The sequence below is a fragment of the Trichosurus vulpecula genome, chromosome 1, assembly GCF_011100635.1.
Source record: "Trichosurus vulpecula isolate mTriVul1 chromosome 1, mTriVul1.pri, whole genome shotgun sequence".
NCBI classification, from domain to species: Eukaryota; Metazoa; Chordata; class Mammalia; order Diprotodontia; family Phalangeridae; genus Trichosurus; species Trichosurus vulpecula.
The window spans coordinates 322,644,477-322,664,663 of NC_050573.1; the positions used below are offsets into that span (position 1 = coordinate 322,644,477).

General features: G+C 39.1%; 1 pseudogene; it reads left to right on the top strand.

Moving 5' to 3' along the window:
- Window positions 1-2,149: 2,149 nt before the first annotated feature.
- Window positions 2,150-20,187, top strand: part of LOC118837785 — a 33,538-nt pseudogene continuing 15,500 nt past the window's right edge.

Here is a 20,187-nt window from a genome sequence, read left to right on the forward strand (position 1 = left end):
TAGAATCACTTTCTCCCTTTGGCCCTAGTCCATCCTTAAGCAAGTAACTTAATATCTATTGAGAATTAATTTCTTCCTCTAGACAGGAAAGTAATGAGATTTTTGTATTAATTTTTGTTTTGACATACTTACCTCTCAGCCAGCTTACATGAGAATTAAATGAGATCATGCATGAGCAAAATACTTTGCAACCTGTCTTATCTTTTCTAATATTTTTGTTATTTAATGTTTTAGTTTTTAACATCAATTTCCAAAAGATTTTGAGTTATAAGTTTTCTCCCCATTTCTACTCTCCTCACCATGCCAAGGTGGCATATATTTTGATTGCCCCATTTCCCAGTCTGCCCTCCTTTCTGTCACCCCTCTCCCCCCTCCTTATCCCCTTTCCCCTTATTTTATTGTAGGCAAGAGAGATTTCTATGCCCCATGGCCTGTATATCTTATTTCCCAGTTGCATGTAAAAACTTTTTTGAGCATTTGTTTTTAGAACTTTGAGTTCCACATTCTCTCCCTTCTTCCCTCCCCACCCACCCTCCTTGAGAAGGCAAGCAATTCAACATGGGCAACACATTTATCATTATGCAAAACACTTCCATAAAAGTCATGTTGCGAAAGACTAAGTATATTTCCCTCTGTCAATCCTGTCTCCGTTTATTCAGTTTTCTCCCTTGATCCTGTCCCTTTTCAAAAGTGTTTGCTTTTGATTACCACTTCACCTGATCGGCTTTCACGTCTATCATCCCTCCTCTCTTATTCCCTTCCTCTTACTTTAATGTGGTGTAAGACAACCAATTGAGTGTATATCTTATTCCCTCCTTAAGTCAAATCCAATGAGAGCAAGATTCACTCATTCCCTTTAACTTGTCCCCTCTTCCTTTCCAATAGAATTGTTTTTTCTTGTCATTTTTATGTGAAATAATTTACCCCATTCTATCTCTCCCTTTCTCATTCTCCTAATATATTCCTCTCTCACTCCTTAATTTAATTTTATTTTTTAGATATTGTCCCTTCATATTCAATTCACCCTGTGCCCTCTGTCTCTATATATGTATATTCCCTTCAACTACCCAAACACTTAGAAAAGGTCTCATGAACTACAAATATTATCTTTCCATGTAGGAATGCAAACAAAATGGTTCAACTTCAGTAAGTTCCTTATGATTTCTCTTTCTGTTTCTCTTTTCGTGTTTCTCTTGATTCTTGTATTTGAAAGTCAAATTTTTTATTCAGCTCTGCTCAAGAATGCTTGAAAGTCTTCTATTTCACTGACATTCCATATTTTGCCTTGGATGACTGTACTCAGTTTTTCTAGGTAGATGATTCTTCGTTTTAATCCTACTTCTTTGACCTCCAGAATATCATATTGCAAGCCCTTTCATCCCTTAAGGTAGAGGCTGCCAGATCTTCTGTTATCCTGATTGTGTTTCTATGATACTTTAATTGTTTCTTTCTGGCACCTTGAAATATTTTCTCTTTGACCTGGGAATTATGGAATTTGGTGACCATATTCCTAGGAGTTTTCTTTTTGGGATCTTTTTCAATAGGCAATTGTTGGATACTTCTAATTTCTATTTTACCCTCTGGTTCTAGGGTATCGGGCAACTTTATTTGATAACTTCTTGAAAGGTAATATCTAGCCTCTGTTTTTGATCATGGCTTTCAGGTAGTCTAATAATTATTAAAGTATCTCTCCTGGGGGAGTGGGGGGGGGTGGAGCCAAATGGCTTCATGAAAGCAGAGTCTTACCAGATGTCTCTCACAAATTCTGTCAGATACCTCTAAAAAAGTGATTCTGAGCAGATTTGAGAGAGTTAGAAGACTCTTGCAGTCTGAGTGGGGCAAATTTCCAAGACAGGAAGCTCAGAAATGTCTACAGAATGGATCTGTAGGCTGGGAGAGCATTCAGCATACGGAGCTGCACCAAACAGCACCAAGTGGAAGCAACTGCCAAAACCAGCCAGCAGTCCAGGCTGGGAGAAAGCTGGATGCTTGAAAGCAGCAAAGATTCCCAGGCCTCTCAGCACAGAATGGGAGCCTGTCCAAGCTATCGAGAGGCAACAGCACAACACCTCCCTCCGTGAGACATCTACTCCTGACACTTGCAGCCCAAAGTTTTGAAACGTGCCTTCTTGAAATTCCGGGTTACATAATGGCCAGGTAAACGGCTCTAATCCCTCCCTCCCTGATCCAGAGAATCCCTTAGCAAAAACACCGGAATAGTGAAGACAAATGTGAGGATTCAGTGGCCCAGCTGTGGAAGTTCCTGAGTCCCAGATGGGCAGAGACAGCAGGAGTCAACACCAGGAGCCTAGACATACCCAGCCAGTGGAAGTGGCAGACACCAGCACAGCAAACAAACAGCTTTGACCATTACTGAAAGGCAAAAGTGCTGGACAGCAGCCCCAGGGGAAAAGGAGACTTCAGGCAGCAAGACCGCCCCCCAACACCTCAAGAAACTGAAGGCTATCATACAAAAAGCCATGAACTAGACTCACAATCCCCAGAACAAGAAACCTGGGAAGAGATGCCTGATCCCTAAAGGCAGATATCCACTGTAAAGCCAGAAAAAAAAGCTTACCAACACAAAAAAAAGACCACTGATTTTTTTTACAGAGACAGGGAAGATCAAAACCCCAATTCATAAGAGGATAGAATTGACACTCTAATGACATCTGATACCTCAAAATAGAATGTGAACTGATCTCAAGCCCAAAAAGCATTACTGGAAGAGCTAAAGTAAGATATTAAAAATCAAATTAGGTAGGAAAATAAAAAGAAAAAAAATGTAAAAAATAGAAAAAAACACTGAAAAAAATCAAGTCTCTAAAAAAATAGGATTGGAGAAATGGTTACAGAGATTTATAATACAAATAGAGAAAATGACAACCTGAAAGGTAAAATCAACCAACTGGAAAAGGAGACTCAAAAGCAAAATGAAGACAGCAACTCATTAAAATTAGAATTGAGCAAGTGGAAGCTCATGACTCTATGAGGCAACAAGTAGTAAAACAAAATGTAAAGAATGAAAAAAAAACCCAGAAGAAAATGTGAAATATCTCATTGGAAAAACAACTGACCTGGAAAGTAGATCCAGGAGAGACAATTTAAGAATTACTGGTCCACCAGAAATCCACAATGAAAAAAAGAGTGTCGCTAGTATCTTTGAAGAAATTATCAAAGATAACTGCCTAGAGGTTCTAGAACAAGTGGGTAAAATAGTTATTGAAAGACTCCACTGATCACCCACTGAAAGAGATCCCAAATTGAAAACTCCAAGAAATATTATAGCCAAATTTCAGAATTACAAAGTCAAGGAGAAAATACTGCAAGCAACCAAAAAGAAACAATTCAAATATTGTGGAGCTACAGTCAGGATCACACAGAATCTTTCAGCTTCTACATTCAATGACAGGAGAAATTGGAATATGATATTCCAAAGGACAAAGGAACTGGGACTACAACAAAGTATCAACTACCCAGAAAAATTGAGCATAATCTTTCAGGCAAGGAATTGGACTTTCAACGAAATAAGAGAATTCCAAACCTTCCTGATGAAAAGGCCAGAACTGAATGGAAAATGTGATCTTCAAATAGAAACCTCAAGAGAGAGATAGAATGGGAAAACACAGGGTGAAAACCCCTACAAATGTTATTGATCAATAAGGGCAAATTATGTACATATTTATATAGGATTATGTCATCTTATGTTTGTTTTATAAATATACACCCATTCATATATGTACATATATATAGTACAGTTGTTATGAAAATTGAAAAGGATACACATAGACTATAGATGTCTGTATAAAATAACTGATATATGGATAAAAAATATAATTAAGAGATGTAAAGGGAGGGTTCTGGGAGAACAGGTAAGGAGGTAGTAGAAAAGGGTAAACTACATCAAAAGAAGAGGCACAAAAAACATTATAGTAGAGGGAAAGAAGGGAGGGAGAAAAGCAACATTTGAGCTTTCCACTCATCAGATTTGGTTCAAGAAGGGAATAACATACCCTGATAAGTTTGAAAAATCTAACTTGTCCTACAGGCAGTAGGAGGGGAAAGGGGAAAAAAGGGAGGAGGGGTCAGAAGAGAGGGAAGAAGGAGCAAATGGAAAACAGTAAGGTAAGGGAGGGGAATCAATTGGGAGGGTTAGCTGAAGAAGGGGGCAGTCAAAAGCAAGACTTTGTTGAGGAATAGAAGAGGAAAGGGAGAAAGAAATGCATAAAAGGCTGGCAGATAGGATGGAGAAGAAGACAGAGATAGTAATCATAACTGTGAATGTGAATGGGATGAACTCTCCCATAAAACGGAAATTAATAGCAGAATGGATTAAACACCATAAACCTACAACATGCTGTTTATAAGAAACACATTTGAAACAGGGGAATACACACATGGTAAAGGTAAATGGCTGGAGTGAAATATATTGCACTTCAGCTAAACTAAAAAAAATAGCAGGAGTAGCAAAACTAAGCTCAGACAAAGCAAAAGAAAAGATACATCTAATTAAAAGAGATAAGGAAGGACACTACATCCTGCTAAAAGGCACCACAAAGAATGAAGCAATATCATTGTTTAACATATGTGCACCAAGTGATATGGCATGCAGATTCTTAGAGGAGAGCTTAAGGGAGCTACAGGAAGAAATAGCAAAATTATAATAATGGGAAACTTCAACCTACCCCTCTCTGAACTTGATAAATCTAACCTCAAAATAAACAAGAAAGAAGTTAAGGAGGTGAATAGAATTTTAGAAAAGACAAAGATGATAGACCTCTGCAGAAAACTGAATGGAGAGAAAAAGAAATATACAGTTTTGTCAGTGGTACATGGCACATATTCAAAAATTTACCATGTAGTAGGGCAAAAAACCTCACAATCCAGTGCAGAAAGGCAGAAGTAGTCAAAGCATACTTTTCATATCATGATACAATAAAACTTATTTGTAATAAAGAACCATGGAAAAGTAAGCTAAAAAATAATTGGAAACCTAATAATCTAATTGTAAAGAATGAGTGGGCCAAAGAACAAATCAGAGAAACAATAATTTCATTTAAGAGAATGACCATGATGAGACAACATGCCAAAACTTATGGGATGCAGCAAAACAGTTCTTAGGGGAAGTTTAATAGAGAAAAAGGAGATCAATGAAATGGGCATGCAACTGAAAAAGCTAGAAAAAGAACAAATTGAAAATCCCTGATTAAATGCCAATTTAGAAATACTTATTAATCAAAGAAGAGTTTAATAAAATTGAATTCAAGAAGACTATTGAATTAATAAATAAAACAAAGAGGTGGTTTAATGAAAAAAACCAATAAAATTGATAAACCTTTGGTCAATTTGATTAAAAAAAGAAAGAAGAAAATCAAAATACCAGCATCAAAAATGAAAAGGGGGCAGCTAGGTGGTGCAGTGAGTAGAGCACTGGCCCTAGAGTCAGGAGGACCTGAGCTTAATTCGGCCTCAGACACTTGACACATGTACTAGCTATGCGAACTTAGGCATAACCCCAATTGCCCTGCCAAAAAAAAATGAAAAGGGTGAATTCACCTCCAAATGAAATGGAAATCAAAACAATAATTAGGAATTCTTTTCCCCAATTCTATGCCCATAAATTTGATAACCTTTGCGATATGGATTAATATCTACAAGAATATAAATTGCCCAGGTTAACAGAAGGGGAAGTAAAATTCCTAAATAACCCCATCTTAGAAAAAGAAATGGAGCGAGAAATCAATGAACTCCCTAGGAAAAAGTCTCCTGGGCCAGATGGTTTTACATGTCAATTTTATCACACACTTAAAGAAAAATTAATTCCTATAATTTAGACACTGTTTGTGAAAATAGATCAAGAAGGAGTCCTACCAAATTCTTTTTATGACAAAAATATGGTAATAATACCCAAACTAGGAAGAGTCAAAACACAGAAAGAAAATTATAGACCAATTTCCCTAATGAATATTGATGCAAAAATTTTAAATAAAATATTAGCAAAAAGATTGCATCAACTTAGGACTAGAAACATATCCTACGACCAGGTAGGATATATTCCAGGAATGCAGGCCTGGTTCAGTATTAGGAAAACTATCAGCATAATTGATCATATCATCAGCAAAACTAGCAGAAACCATATGATCATCTCAATAGATGCAGAAAAAGCCTTTGACAAAATACAACACCCATTCCTATTAAAACACTAAAAAGAATAGGAATAAATGAAGCCTTCCTTAAAATTATAAATAGCATGTACCTAAAACCACCAACAAGCATTATTTGTACTGGGGATAAGCTAGATGCATTCCCAATAAGATCAGGGGTGAAAGAAGAATGCCCATTGTCACTGCTTCTATTCAATTTGGTACTAGAAATGTTAGCTGTAGCAATAAGAGAAGTAAAAGAATTTGAAGGAATTAGAATAGTCAAAGAAGAAAGCAAATTATCACTTCTTGCAGATGATATGAGAATTAACTTAGAGAATCATGTAAAAAACTACTTGAAATAATAAACAACTTTAGCCAAGTTGTAGGATATAAAATAAACCCACATAAATCCTCATCATTCGTATACATTACTAACAAAGCCCAACAGCAGGAGATAGAAAGAGAAATTTCATTTAAAGTTAGTGTAGACATTATAAAATATTTGAGAGTCTATCTGCCAAGACAAACCCAGAGACTATGTAAACATAATTATGAAATACTTTTCATGCAAATAAAGTCAAATCGAAATAAATGGAAAAATATCGGTTGCTCATGGTTAGGTTGAGGTAATATAATAAAAATCACAATTTTACCAAAATTAATTCACTCATTCAGTCTGATACCAATCAAACTACCAAAGTATTATTTTACAGAGCTGGATAAAATTATAACAAAATTTATCTGGAAGAACAAGAGGTCTAGAATATCTAAGGAATTAATGAAAAGAAATGCTAAGGAAGGTATTCAAGCCATACCAGAAATTACATTGTACTATAAAGTAGCAGTCATCAAAACTACTTGCTACTGGCTAATAAACAGAGTCATGGATCAGTGGAACAGAATATGTATACAAGACTCAGTAGTCAATGACTATAGCAATCTACTCTATGATAAATGCAAAGAATCCAGCTTCTGGGCTAAGAATTCACTATTTCACAAAACCTGCTTGGAAAATTGGAAAATGGTAGGGAGGAAACTGGGCATAGACCAATATCTTACACCATATACCAAAATAAAGTCAAAATGCATTCATGATTTAGGAATAAAGACTGATACTATAAGCAATTTGGGAAAGCAAGGAGTAGTTTGAATATCAGATTTATGGAAAAGCAAAGATGTCATGACACAACCAGAGACAGAGAGCATTACAAAATGAAAACTGGATAATTTTGACTCTGTTAAATTAAAATGTTTTGTATTAAAAAAAGTCAATGCAGCAAAGATTAGGAGGGAAGCAGAAAATTGGGATAAAATCTTTTCAACTAGTGTCTCTGATAAAGGCCTCATCTCTAAAATATGCAGGGAACTGAGCCAAATTTTTAGGAATACAAGTCATTCCCGAATTGAGAAATGATCAAAGGATATGAATAGGAAGTTTTCTGAAGAAGAAATTAAAGACATCTATAGGCATATGAAAAAATGCTCAAAATCACTACTGATTAGAGAAATGAAAATCAAAACAACTCTTAGGTACCACATCTCTCCTGTAAGATTGGCTCAAATGACCAAACAGGAAAATTATATTTGCTGGAGAGGACGTGGGAAAATTGGAACATTGTTACATTGCCAGTGGAGCCAGCAATTCTGCTACAGCCATTCTGGAGGGCAATTCAGAACTATGCCAAAAGGGCTATAAAATGTTCATACCCTTTGACTCAGCAATAACACTTATAAAGTACCCATACATACAAAATATTTATAGCGGCTCTTTTTGTAGTAACAGATAATTGGAAATCAAGGGGTTGCCCATCATTTGGGGAATGGCTGAACAAGTGGTGGTATGTGAATGTAATGGAATACTATTGTGCTATAAGACATGGGGAAGATATGGATTTCATAATAACCTGGAAAAACCTACATGATATAATGCTGAGTGAGTGGAGCAGAACCAGGAAAACATTATACACAACCCCAGATATATGGATTCTGTGATGACTAACCCTGACAGACTTCACTATTCTCAGCAATACAAGGTGAAAGGACAACTCCAAAGGACTCATGGTAGAGAGAGCTATCTACATCCAGAGAAAGAACTATGGATTCTGAATGAAGATTGAGTCACAATTTATGCTCCCCTTTTTCCCCCTTTGTTTTTTTTTCTCTTTTTTTTTGGGCGGGGGGTTGTTTCTTCTTTCTCATGATTCTTTCCATTGGTTATAATTCTTCTTTACAACTTGACTATTGTGTAAATAAGTTCAATGCGAAGTTATATGTAGAAGGTATATCTGATTCAATGCCATCTTAGCGAGGGAGGGGGAAGGGAAGGGAAGAAAATCTGGAACTCAAAATTATGGGCAACTGAGTGTTGCAAACCAAAACCAAAAAATCTCAAAAAAAACCCCAAATTATCTCTCCTGAATCTATTCTTCAGGTTAGTGGTTTTTACAATGAGATATTTCACATTGTCTTCTATTTTTTCATTCTTCTGGTTTTGTTTTATAATTTCTCGATTTCTCGTAATGTCACTAGTTTATATTTGCTCCAATCTAATTTTTAAGGTGGTATTTTTTTCAGTGGTCTTTTGGACATCCTTTTGCACTGGGTAAATTCTGCCTTTTAAGGCATTCTTCTCCTCATTGGCTTTTGAGAGCTCTTTTGCCATTTGGGTTAAGTGTATTTTTAAAGTGTTATTATCTGGGGGGTGGAGCCAAGATGACTGCTGGAAAGCAGGGACTTGCATGAGCTCCCCACCAAGTCCCTCCAAAAACCTATAAAAAATTGTTCTGAAGAAATTGTAGAACTGCAGAACTCACAAAATAGCAGAGGGAAGCAGGGCTCCACCCCAGGAGAGCCTGGATGGTCACTGGGTGAGGTCTATCCTGCACGGAGCTGGGAGTGGAAGGGAGCAGAGCCCAGCGTGGGCTGCGCAGACCAACCAGACCAGGAGCTGGGTGGAACAGGCCCTAATGCCCTGAATCAGTGAGCTGTGGCAGTTATCAGACTTCTCAACCCACAAACACCAAAGACAACAGATAAGGTTAGTGGGAAAAGCTGTGGGGAGTGAAAGGAGTTCGCAGTTTGGCCACCACCCTGGGGGCAGGAGAGGTTGTGCAGCTACAGAATTACAGCTGCAGTTGCTTCCAGCCCCAGGCCTACCTGGTGGGAGGAATTAAGTGGCAGGTCAGATCAGGACTGCAGAGCCTGCTTAAGATCTGAGTCCAACACTTTGGAAAAGGGCCAGGGTTAAGGGAGAAAATTCAATAAGGGGGGATAGGTTAGGAAGGAGCAAAATATAGTTAGTCTTTCGCAACATGAATATCCTGGAAGGGTTTTACATAATGATATGCATGTGGCCTATGTTGAATTGCTTGCCTTCTTAAGGAGGATTGGGTGGGAAGGGAAGAGGGGAGAGAATTTGGAGCTCAAAGTTTTAAAAACAGATGTTCAAAAACAAAAAAAAAAGTTTTTGTATGCAACTAAGAAACAAGATACACAGGCAATGGGGCATAGAAATTTATCTTGTCCTACAAGAAAGGAAGGGAAAAGAGGATGGGAGGGGACTGGGGTGACAGAAGGTAGGGGTGACTGCAGAATGGGGCAACCAGAATATATGCCATCTTGGAGTGGGTGGGAGGGTAGAAATGTGGAGACAATTTGTAATTCAAACTCTTGTGAAAATCAATGCTGAAAAGTAAATATATTAAATGAATTTTAAAAAGTATGCAAATTGGGGTTTCTAGATAAATTATTACAAGGAAATATGCTTGATAATAATAATTTTCACATCTGTGCAAATGAGCTTTAAGTAAAAAATAATTAAAATCCCACATTGTAACGTTACTTTGAAATAAAATTTTTCATCCTGTTAAAAAATAAAGTGTTATTTTCTTCATTATTTTTGGGGGGGTCTCCTTTAGCAAGTCATTGACTTGTTTTTCATGATTTTCTTGCATCACTCTCATTTCTCTTCCAAATTTTTTTCTCTACTTGTCCTACTTGATTTTTCAAAATCCTTTTTGAGCAATTCCATGGCCTGTGACCAATTCATATTTTTCTTGGAAGCTTTTAATGTAGGCTCTTTGACTTTGTTGAATTCTTCTGGCTTTATGTTTTCATCTTTGTCACCAAAAAAAATATTCTATTGTCTGAGTCCTTTTACATTGCCTGTTCATGTTCCCAGCCAACTAGTTGACCCTTGAGCTTTTTGTCAGGGTTTGACTGCTTTTAGAGTAGAGAGTACTTTGTCCCAAGCTTTAGGGGCTTTGGGCTGCTGTTTTTATACCTTCTTCTACTCCAAATTCACTGCAAGCTCTGCCACACCAGTACTCGTCCCCCAGCAAGAACCACCAACTTGAACCACAAAACAGATCCAAACAGAACAAAGAACCAAACCCTGCCTCTGAGCCAGCAAAGGGCTTCCTGCCCTCCTGCTTAAATCAGCCACTTTATTCCTCCCACTGTGTATGCCAGGGACTCAGAAAGCACCTGATGCTGGAGCTCTGGAAGCAGGAGGAGCTTCTTGCTGCTGCCACCATGCCACATTGGCTGCCTATGTGGCTGGGGCCTGACCACATACTTCTCTCACCCAGATTCAGCAGTTTTCTCACTAACCTGCTCCATTGTCTTTGGCTTTTATGGGTTGTGAAGTCTTGTAACTGTCAAAGCTCAGTGATTCAGGTCCCTAAGGCCTGCCCCACCAATTCCCAGTCTGGTCAGTCCTGGCGCAGCCCATGCTGGTCTGTGCTCCACTCCCAGCACAGTGTGATAGCCCCTTCCCAGCAACCATCTAGGCTGTCTCGGGCTGGACACTTGCTTCCCTCTGTTATTTCCTGGGTTCTGTAGCTCTAGATATTGTTCAGAGCCATTTTTACAGGTGTTTGGTGGGTTTGGGGGCCAGCCTCCAGCTTGGCTCCGCCCTAACCTGTCTTGTCTAAATGTGTGTATGTGTGTGTCCATATATATATTGGGCGTATGTGTGAATATAGACAATACGTGCATATTTATATTCACATACATACATCCATACAAAATGAAAGAGGCTATTTTTGGAATTTATATTTAAAAAATAAGTGGTTGAAATGGACAGAATCATTTTTATCCTAAGTGCTTTGATGTTAAAAGCATAGTAGAAGTGTGGTTAAATGAAATGTTGGCTACCTTGTTACTTAAAAAAATTCAAACAAAACATGATGAAGAAATCACTGTATATGTGAATAAATATATACTTTTACAGAGGCTTTGCAAACACCAAGTAATTAATACTTGCTTGTTGATTGATTATATTTTTTTAAACACAGAAGAAGTAGCACTGAGTTCCACAAAATGTTTTCAGGACCCCTTTGGGTATAGATAAGATTAGAACGGTAATAATAATTGATCAAATGAATCACTCCTTTTAAAACATCATGTAACTGTGAGTGGGATAAGACCATGCCTTAGAGTCCAATTTGTTAAAATCTTAATGGACCTTGACAACTACAAAAAAAAATGATAACTAAAATTAGACTGTTTACCATCATTTCTAAATTTTTGAAAAATATCAACATGTAGCAGAACTTCAATACTAGAAGAGACCAGAAGAGTTTCCAAATTCTGTAAACCTTTGACCCAACTATAACGGCACTCAGCCTATATGCCAAAGAAAACCAACCAAAAAAAAAACAAAAAGACTTTCAATGTACAAAAATATTTCTAGCAGCTCTTTCATTATAGCCAAAAGTGGAAATAAAATGTGTGTCCTCTTACTGGGGAATTGCTAAACAAATTGAGGCATATAAATGTATTCATATATTATTATATCATCAGAAATAATCAAATGGGGCTCAGATTCAATCTAATTCAGTAGGTTGAATCTGGCCCACTTGTGGAAACAGGCGTCACAAGGTGGGGGGATTTCTTAAGACAGCCCATTGTGGTGAATCCCTAATAAACTTTGTCTTTTCCCTTGGCTGAGAAGGCTTGAGTCGAATTCTTTTGGCAGAACCCGGTGCATCAATATTTCGGGGTAGCGATCACCCCTCAACCTTAAAACTCTTCATTTTATGGTGCGTTGGCCAGGAACGACTGCTAATCTCAAGTTCTTCTCCAGCCAGGACTGGAAGGTAAGCCTCTCCCTAACCCAAAACCTTTCTCACTCTCCAAGCATTTTGGAAGTGCTTTTCGGGCCTGACTTCCCAAGTCCCAGTAGGTCAGACAGCTGTTTGCTGTCTTGGACTCAACTCAGCCTGACGCTCTCAGTTCAGTCCAGTGGTTTATGTTCAAGGCCATGGACCTGGGCACACCTTCTGAAGCATAGAGGACAAGGACGGATGCTCTATCCGGAAGCGCGCCCCCAATTTTCCCAAGTCTCTCAGTGCTAGGGAATGGGAAAATCTCAGGTACCTTTTTGTGTTTGTTTTTTTCCTGTCTTGCTTTGTTCCTTTTTGAGGCTTACTCCCAGATCCTCCTTGCAGAGGAAGGGACATCCAGCTCCCTGGGCCCACAGTGGGTCAAACCTCCTCGATTCCCAAAAATTTGCCCTTAGGCTGTCTTTGACGAAATTGGAAAAAGTTTAAGTTCTCTAAAGAACTTAAAAAGAAAAAGCTGATATACCTTTGCAAGATTGCTTGGCCACAATATCGAGTAGAGTACCATGAAGAGTGGCCTTATTTTGGGACTTTACAATATAATACTCTTTTACAGTTAAATTTATATTGTCAGTGAGAAGGAAAATGGACAGAAATTCCTTACATAATGACTTTCGTGGAGCTCTCTCAGAACCCCGTTCTCAGAAAAGATTGTAAGATGCTCATAGCTAGAGCTCCCCCACAAAGGGGCAATGGAGGTCAACAGGATATTTTGGATAACCCCTTCCTTAAGGCCCCCAGGGCTTCTGCCCCAGCCCCTCCTCCTGTTCCCCAACCTCCCCGGAGCACCCTTGTTTCCTGTGCTCCCCCTTCTGTGGGCCACCCCTCTTTCTCTTGGTTTTCTGTAGTGCAATCCTCCTATTTTCCTGCCTCCTTCACGGTCCAAGTTTCCTACTCTGCAAATCCTCCCATGGCCCCACCCCCCTCGGCGACCCATGCTCAGGTCCCAGTCAAGGGTGTTGTTGAGGTGCCTCCTTCTGTGGCCCCTTCCCCTGAAGGGACCCCTACTCAGGTTCTGGCCTCACGGCCTGCCCCTATTTCAGGCCCTGCAGTATCTACCACCATGAGCCCTACCCCCGAGGCAACCCCTACTCAGGTTCCAGCCTCGGGCCCTGCCCGCATGGCAGTACCTCCTCCCCCTCTCTCTGAGGTGGCTCCCACTCAGGTCTCTTTGGTATCTTCCTCTCTGACCCCTACCCTTCCTCAGGTACTAGCTGATCTTCTCCCTTGCCAGCCAGATGCCCTGGCCTTGTAGTCTAATCTACCTCAGCCCCAAGCTCCAGGTCCCACAGCGCCTTCAAGGCTTTTTCCCCTGAGGGAAATGCCTGCCTCCCCTTCTGGGACAAGGAGAGTGCATGTTCCATTCTCCATTTCAGATCTCATCCAAATTAAAGAAAAACTGGGGTGATACTCAGATGATCCCACTAAGTTTACTGAGGGTTTTAGGGATCTGTCCCTGCAATTTGAACTTTCTTGGTGTGATTTGCATATCCTTTTCTCTACCTGTTGTACCACTGAGGAGAAGAGGAGAATATGGGAACACGCCCAAAACTTTGGGGATCGTTTGGCTAGCAATAACCCCATAAAATATCCCCCAGGTACAGCTGCTGTTCCCACTAGTGACCCAGGATGGAATTATCAAAGGAGTGAGGATAGAGAAAAGAGAGACCATATGGTAATTTGCCTGTTAGAAGGCCTAAGAACTGCATTTCAAAAGCAAATAAATTTTCAAAAAATCAGGGAAGTTACTCAGGGAGAAAAGGAAAACCCTGCTCTTTTCCAGACCCGGCTAGTAGAAGCTATTAAGAAGTATACAAATTTGGATCCTGATTCTGTTGTAGGGGCGGCAATACTTAACATGTATTTCATTAATCAGTCTGCCGCAGATATTAGGAGGAAACTGCAGAAATTGGCAATGGGACCCCAAACACCTCAGGTCCAGTTGCTTGAGACGGCCTTTGGAGTCTTCAACAATAGAGACTTAGTTGCAACAGAGGAAAGGAAACTCAGGGAAAGAGCTAGAGACAGAGAACATGCTCAATTCTTGGCTGTTGCCATGGCCAGGAAAAGACCCAAGGAGCACCCCTCCAGGGAGCCCCCTTGGAAGCCCATTGGCTTGAGCAGGGGGAAAACCTGCTTTCTATGCCACAAGGAGGGTCACTGGTCTAAGGAGTGCCCCTCTAGGGCGCCCCCCTGGAAGAAGCCTCCAGGATCCAGGCCTCTAGGACCGTGCCCAGCATGTAACCAGGAGGGACATTGGAGGTGTCCCTGACGTTGGAAAAGTGGTAGAGCCTCCTCCCAGTACCCTGTCCTCCAGTCTTCTCAAGACTCGGAAGGAGGGGAAAGCCTGGGGCTTGGCTGTGCTCCCACTTTCTCCACCTCTCTCTCGGAGCCCTGGGCAAAATCGAGGCAGAAGGTAAGGTTACCCACTTTATCACGGCTATGTTCTCTTGTTTTAACTAATGGCTCTGGCCCCACATGCCCCTCGACCCATCAGGTCATGGGCATCAAGGATCTGTTGTCTGAACACTCCTTCTCTGGCCCTGTCCCCTTGTTGGGAAGGGACCTGATGGTGAAATTGGGAAGCCAATTTTCTCTAGTTAAACCTCATAACTCCCTTTCCCCTGTTTATCAGACCTCCCCATGTTCCCTCAGAGGTGTGGGAGAAGGTTAAGCCAATTATTTGGGATAAGGAAATTCCTGGGCAAGCTACTTCTGACACCCCAGCCATAGTTCCCCTCCATAGCCTTCAATATCCAATTAAGCCCAAGGCTTGGGAGGGACTGCAACCATTAATTGCCACCCAAGGCCATGACTCACTCCCTCTAGAGTGGGGCCCCTACCCAGCACAAGCTTCTGGGACTTTGAAAACTTAACTGACCACCACTCCAGCATTAGCTCTACCCAATCTAGAAAAACCTTTCACTCTCTATGTTGATGAAAGGAGAGGACAGACTTTGGGAATCCTAATCCAGTCCTTAAGACCTGACCCCAAGCCCTGTTTTTCAAAACAATTAGATTCTCTGGCTGCTACAGCCACTCCAATTGAGGAAGCTTCTAAACCTCTAGCTGACCAGCCCTTAGAAGCTCTGACTCCCCATCAAGTTCAGAGCATCCTAGAAGCAGATGGCCACCAGTGGCTGGCTAACTACAGGCTCACCACATATCAAACCTTGCTCTTAGATACCCCCGACCTAATTTGGATGTGCTACACACTCGTGAACCCCGAAGCCAAAAGGGAGCTTGAGCTTCCCAAAATGATTTAGTGATTTGTAGAAGATTTCTCACAGACTCTGTAAGCATGTAAATATCCGCTTTCCATATGATGAGGGCCCAGTCTCTGGGAACCCCCTTGAATCTGGAATACAGTCTCTGGGAGCCCCCTTGAACTGTCCTTGAATCTTCCAACTGGATCTGGCCTTCCCCTAAGACCACAAGCCTCACATTATCATTAGGCCCAAATCTCTACCTAGCCTTGCCCTTTGTTGTTCAGCTACTTCCCACCCTTAATCCCATTACCTCACCTTGCCCTCCTTGGACTTCCCCTCAAGACCCTCCCTAAACCCCTCCTCTAGTCACCCCAGACCACCCCTCAATCCCTCCTACAGTCCTTGTGTATATAATCTCCATCTTGCCTCCATGAAGGTGCTCAGATTCAATCTAATTCAGTAGGTTGAATCTGGCCCGCTTGTGGAAACAGGCATCACAAGGTGGCGGGATTTCTTAAGACAGCCCATTATGGTGAATCCCTAATAAACTTTGTCTTTTCCCTTAAAAAAAAAAAAGAAATAATCAAATGGAAAATTTCAGAAGTAACTATAAAGGTATTTATGAACTGAGACAAAGACAATAAGCAGAATTAGATGAACAACTTACTATACTAAAATTTTACAGTGAAAAAAACAATTCTAAAAGATTTAAAACCTAGCTCAATATGATGAAAAGTCCCAAGTCCGAAAGAATGATGAATCATTTTACTAGAGGTGATGAACTTAAAACCCAGAGACATACATTTTTAAGCAAGGCTTACAAAGGAATTTGTTTTGTTGTACTATGTACATGTATTTTGAAAGATTTTATTTTTATTTTTTCCACATTATGTCAAAGATTGGTTGTAGGTATTTGATTTTAAAAGTGTAACTCAAAAATAAAGATAATGAACTATTAATATGACATCAACGTTGTCTTGAAGGGAATAAAAAACAAAATGCATATATTTGCAAGAAAAAAAGAAATAGGTTGGAGCAAGTGTGTGAGTGGCTTTAAAAGTTAAACAGATTGTATAAATCATCCTAGAGTTAATAGCTAGCCACTAGGGTTGATTGAGGAGATCTGCAGTTAAGGAAAATTACTTTGGCAACAGTGAGTAGGATGAATTGAAATGGTGAAGCAGGGATACCAATTAGGAGGCTGTTGCAATACTTTTGCAAGATGTAATGAGCATATAAGTTAAGACAGTAGCTATATGAGTGGAAAGAAAGGGTTAAATTTAAGAGATGTCATGGAGGAAGAAAGAGCCAGATTTGGAATTTTTTGGCTATCAGAGTAACAGATAGTAAATAGTTGAACATAATACTGAATTTAGTAACCCAGGAGACTGGAAAGATGGTTGCAACTCCAAAAGAAATAAAAAAGTTTTGGAGATAAGAAGAGATTTTGGAGGGGAAAGTTACTGGTTTCAGTTTAGAACATGTGTTTTAAATGTTTCAAGGACCTTGGTAATATGGAATTAATGGGAGAAAACTCAGAAGAGAAAATGAAGCTAGAGAAATTAATTAAGATTGAAAGAATACAGCTTCAGACCGTACCCTAGGATGTACTCAGAAGACACGATATCAGTAATGAGCCAGGAAAGGAAACTGAGCAACTGAAGCTGAACAGGAAGAGATGAACCAAAGGCGAGTAGTACAGTTAAAACTGATAGCAAGAGCTTACGAGGAAAAAAGTAGATCTAAATATCAAATGTGCAAAGGATGAAGACTGAGAAAAAAATATCTTTGGTATTTCTTTTTTTGCTTCAGCATTTTTTAGGTCTCCTTTAGCAAGCTGTTCACTCATTTTTCATGATTTTCTTTCATCACTCTCATTTTTTCCCATTTTTTCCTCCACTTCTGTTACTTGATTTTCAAAATCCATTTTGAGCTTTTCCATGGCCCAAGACCATTTCGTATTTTTCTCAGGAGGCTTTGTATGTAGGAGCCCTGACCTTGTTGTCTTCTTCTGGCTGCATGGGTTCATCTTTCTCATCAGTAATTGTGTAAGAAAACATCTTTTCACCAAGAAAGTAAGCATGTGAGACAGCTTTCCCACTGACCTTTGAAGCTGTCCAGCCCCATTTATGCTGGCATGTCCCAGACTGGGCTATGCTCAACTCTGAGCATGATGTGACAGACCCTTCCAGTTGGCCTTCCAGGTTGTCTTGGGCTGGAAACATTCCCTCTGTCATTTTGTGGTTTCTGCTGCTCTAGAATTTGTTTAGAATCATTTTTTACAGCTATTTTGAATGAGTTTGGGGTAGAGCTTAGTCAGGTCTCTGCTTCTACTCTGCCATCTTGGCTCCCTCTTTGGTAAATTTTTGAGAGAGCAGTTTCAATTGAGTGAGGAGGTCAGAAAGGCAGATTGCAAAGCTTTGAGGAATCAGAAGGAAGAGAAAAAAGCGATAAGATGCATAGACATCTTTTTCAAGATATTTTTATGCAGCATAGTACCTGGCAAATAACAGATGCTTAATAAAGGCATGTTGACTTCAGCTTTCTTTAAGAAGTTATTTTTTTTTCTGATCATTGTGGTTGCATTCCTTGTCGTGTATAATTTTGTATTTACTCTTTCTATATTTTGCATTTACTTATCTGTTAATATGTTAAATTCCAGATACAGTCTGTATTTTCTACTTTTAATCCCCAGTACCTAGTATACCACAATCTGGAACACGATATGTTTTTAATAACAGCTTATTAATTGATTGATTGATTGTCCGAGTAAATGGACTTCTATTTAGTAACCTTACTATATTATATTTTCTTCACATTTGTCTGTGTGTTGACATACAACTCCTGTAGATTCCAGCTTATTTGACCTCATAATATATTTATTTTATCTTAATGAATATGACAGTGACACAGCTATAAGGGACATTTTCTGCCTTGATTATGCAATAATTACAAGCATTTTAGAAGATTTTTTAAAACAAAAGTTTAGAATATTACTACATACTAGACAACCTTAGTTATAGCAGGGTTTTTCTTAAATTAATGTAATATTTTATTTTTATCAAATTATATGTAAAACAATTTTAAAATTCTTTTTTTTCATATTTTGAGTTCAAAATTCTCTCCCTTCTCTCTTTTCCCCTCATTGTAAAGGCAACCAATTTGACAGGTTGTACATATGTAGTCATGCAAAATACATTTTTTTCTTAAGAAATTTATTTTTAGTTCTTAACATTAAATTCCACAAGAGTTAGAGTTACAGATTTTCTACCCATCTCTCCCTTCCCCCCCAATCCAAGATGGCATATATTCTGATTGCCCCTTTCCCCATTCTTCCCTCCCTTCTACCACCCCAATCCCCCTGCCTGACTCCTTTCCCCTTACTTTCTTGTAGGGCAAGATAGATTTCTATACACCATTGCCTGTATATCTAATTTGCCAGTTGCATGTAAAAACAGTTTTTAATATTTGTTTTTAGAACTTTGAGTTTCAAATTCTCTCCTTTCTTCCTTCTGCAGCCACCCTTCTTGATGGGGCAAGAAATTCAATATGGGTTATACATTTATCATTTATGAAAAAGTCTTCCATAATAATCATGTTATGAAAAACTAACTGTATTCCTATCCTTCCTATCCAATCATCATTTATTCAATTTTCTCCTTTGACCCTGTCTCTTTTCAAAAGTGTTTACTTCCGATTACCTCCTCCCCCAATCTGTCCACTCTTCTATCATCCCCCCTTTTATACCCTTCCCATCTACTTTCCTATACCAAGTTGAGTGTGTATATTATTGCCTTCTCAAGCCAAATCCATTGAGAGTGAGGTTGCCAAATTCCCTTTCACCTCCCCCTTCTTCCCTTCCAATATAACAGCTTTTTCTTCCTGTTTTATGTGAGATAATTTACCCTATTCTATCTGCCCCTTTCTCCTCCCAATATATTCCTCTCCTGCCCCTTAATTTTATTTTTGCATGTCATCCCTTCATATTCAACTCACCCTTTTCCTTCTGTCTATGTATCGATATCTATGTCTATATCTATATATGTATACATGTATATATGTATGTATGTATGTATGTATGTATGTATGTATGTATGTATATTCCCTTCATCTACCCTAATACTGAGAAAATTCTCATTATGTTTCCATGTAGGAACATAAACAGTTGAACATTAATAAGTCCCTTAAGATTTCTCTTTCCTGTTAACCTTTCATACTTCTCTTGATTCTTGTATTTGGAAGTCAAATTTTCTATTTAGCTCTGCTCTTTTCATGAAGAATTCTTGAAAGTCCTCTGTTTCATTTAAAATCCATTTTTTCACCTGAAGTATTATATTCAGTTTTACTGAGTAGGTGATTCTTGGTTTTAATCCTAGCTCCTTTGACCTCCAGAATATCATATTCCAAGCCCTTTGATCCCTAAATGTAGAAGTTACTAGATCTTGTGTTTTTCTGATTGTGTTTCTATGATACTTGATTTGTTTCTTTCTGGCACCTTGTAATATTTTCTCCTTGACCTGGGAACTGTGGAATTTGGCTACAATATTCCTATGAGTTTTCCTTTTGGGATCATTTTTAAGAGGCAATTGGTAGATTCTTTCAATTTCTACTTTACCCACTGGTTCTAGAATATTAGGGCAATTTTCCTTGGTAATTTCTTGAAAGATGATATCTAGGCTCTTTTTTTGATCATGGCTTTCAGAAAGT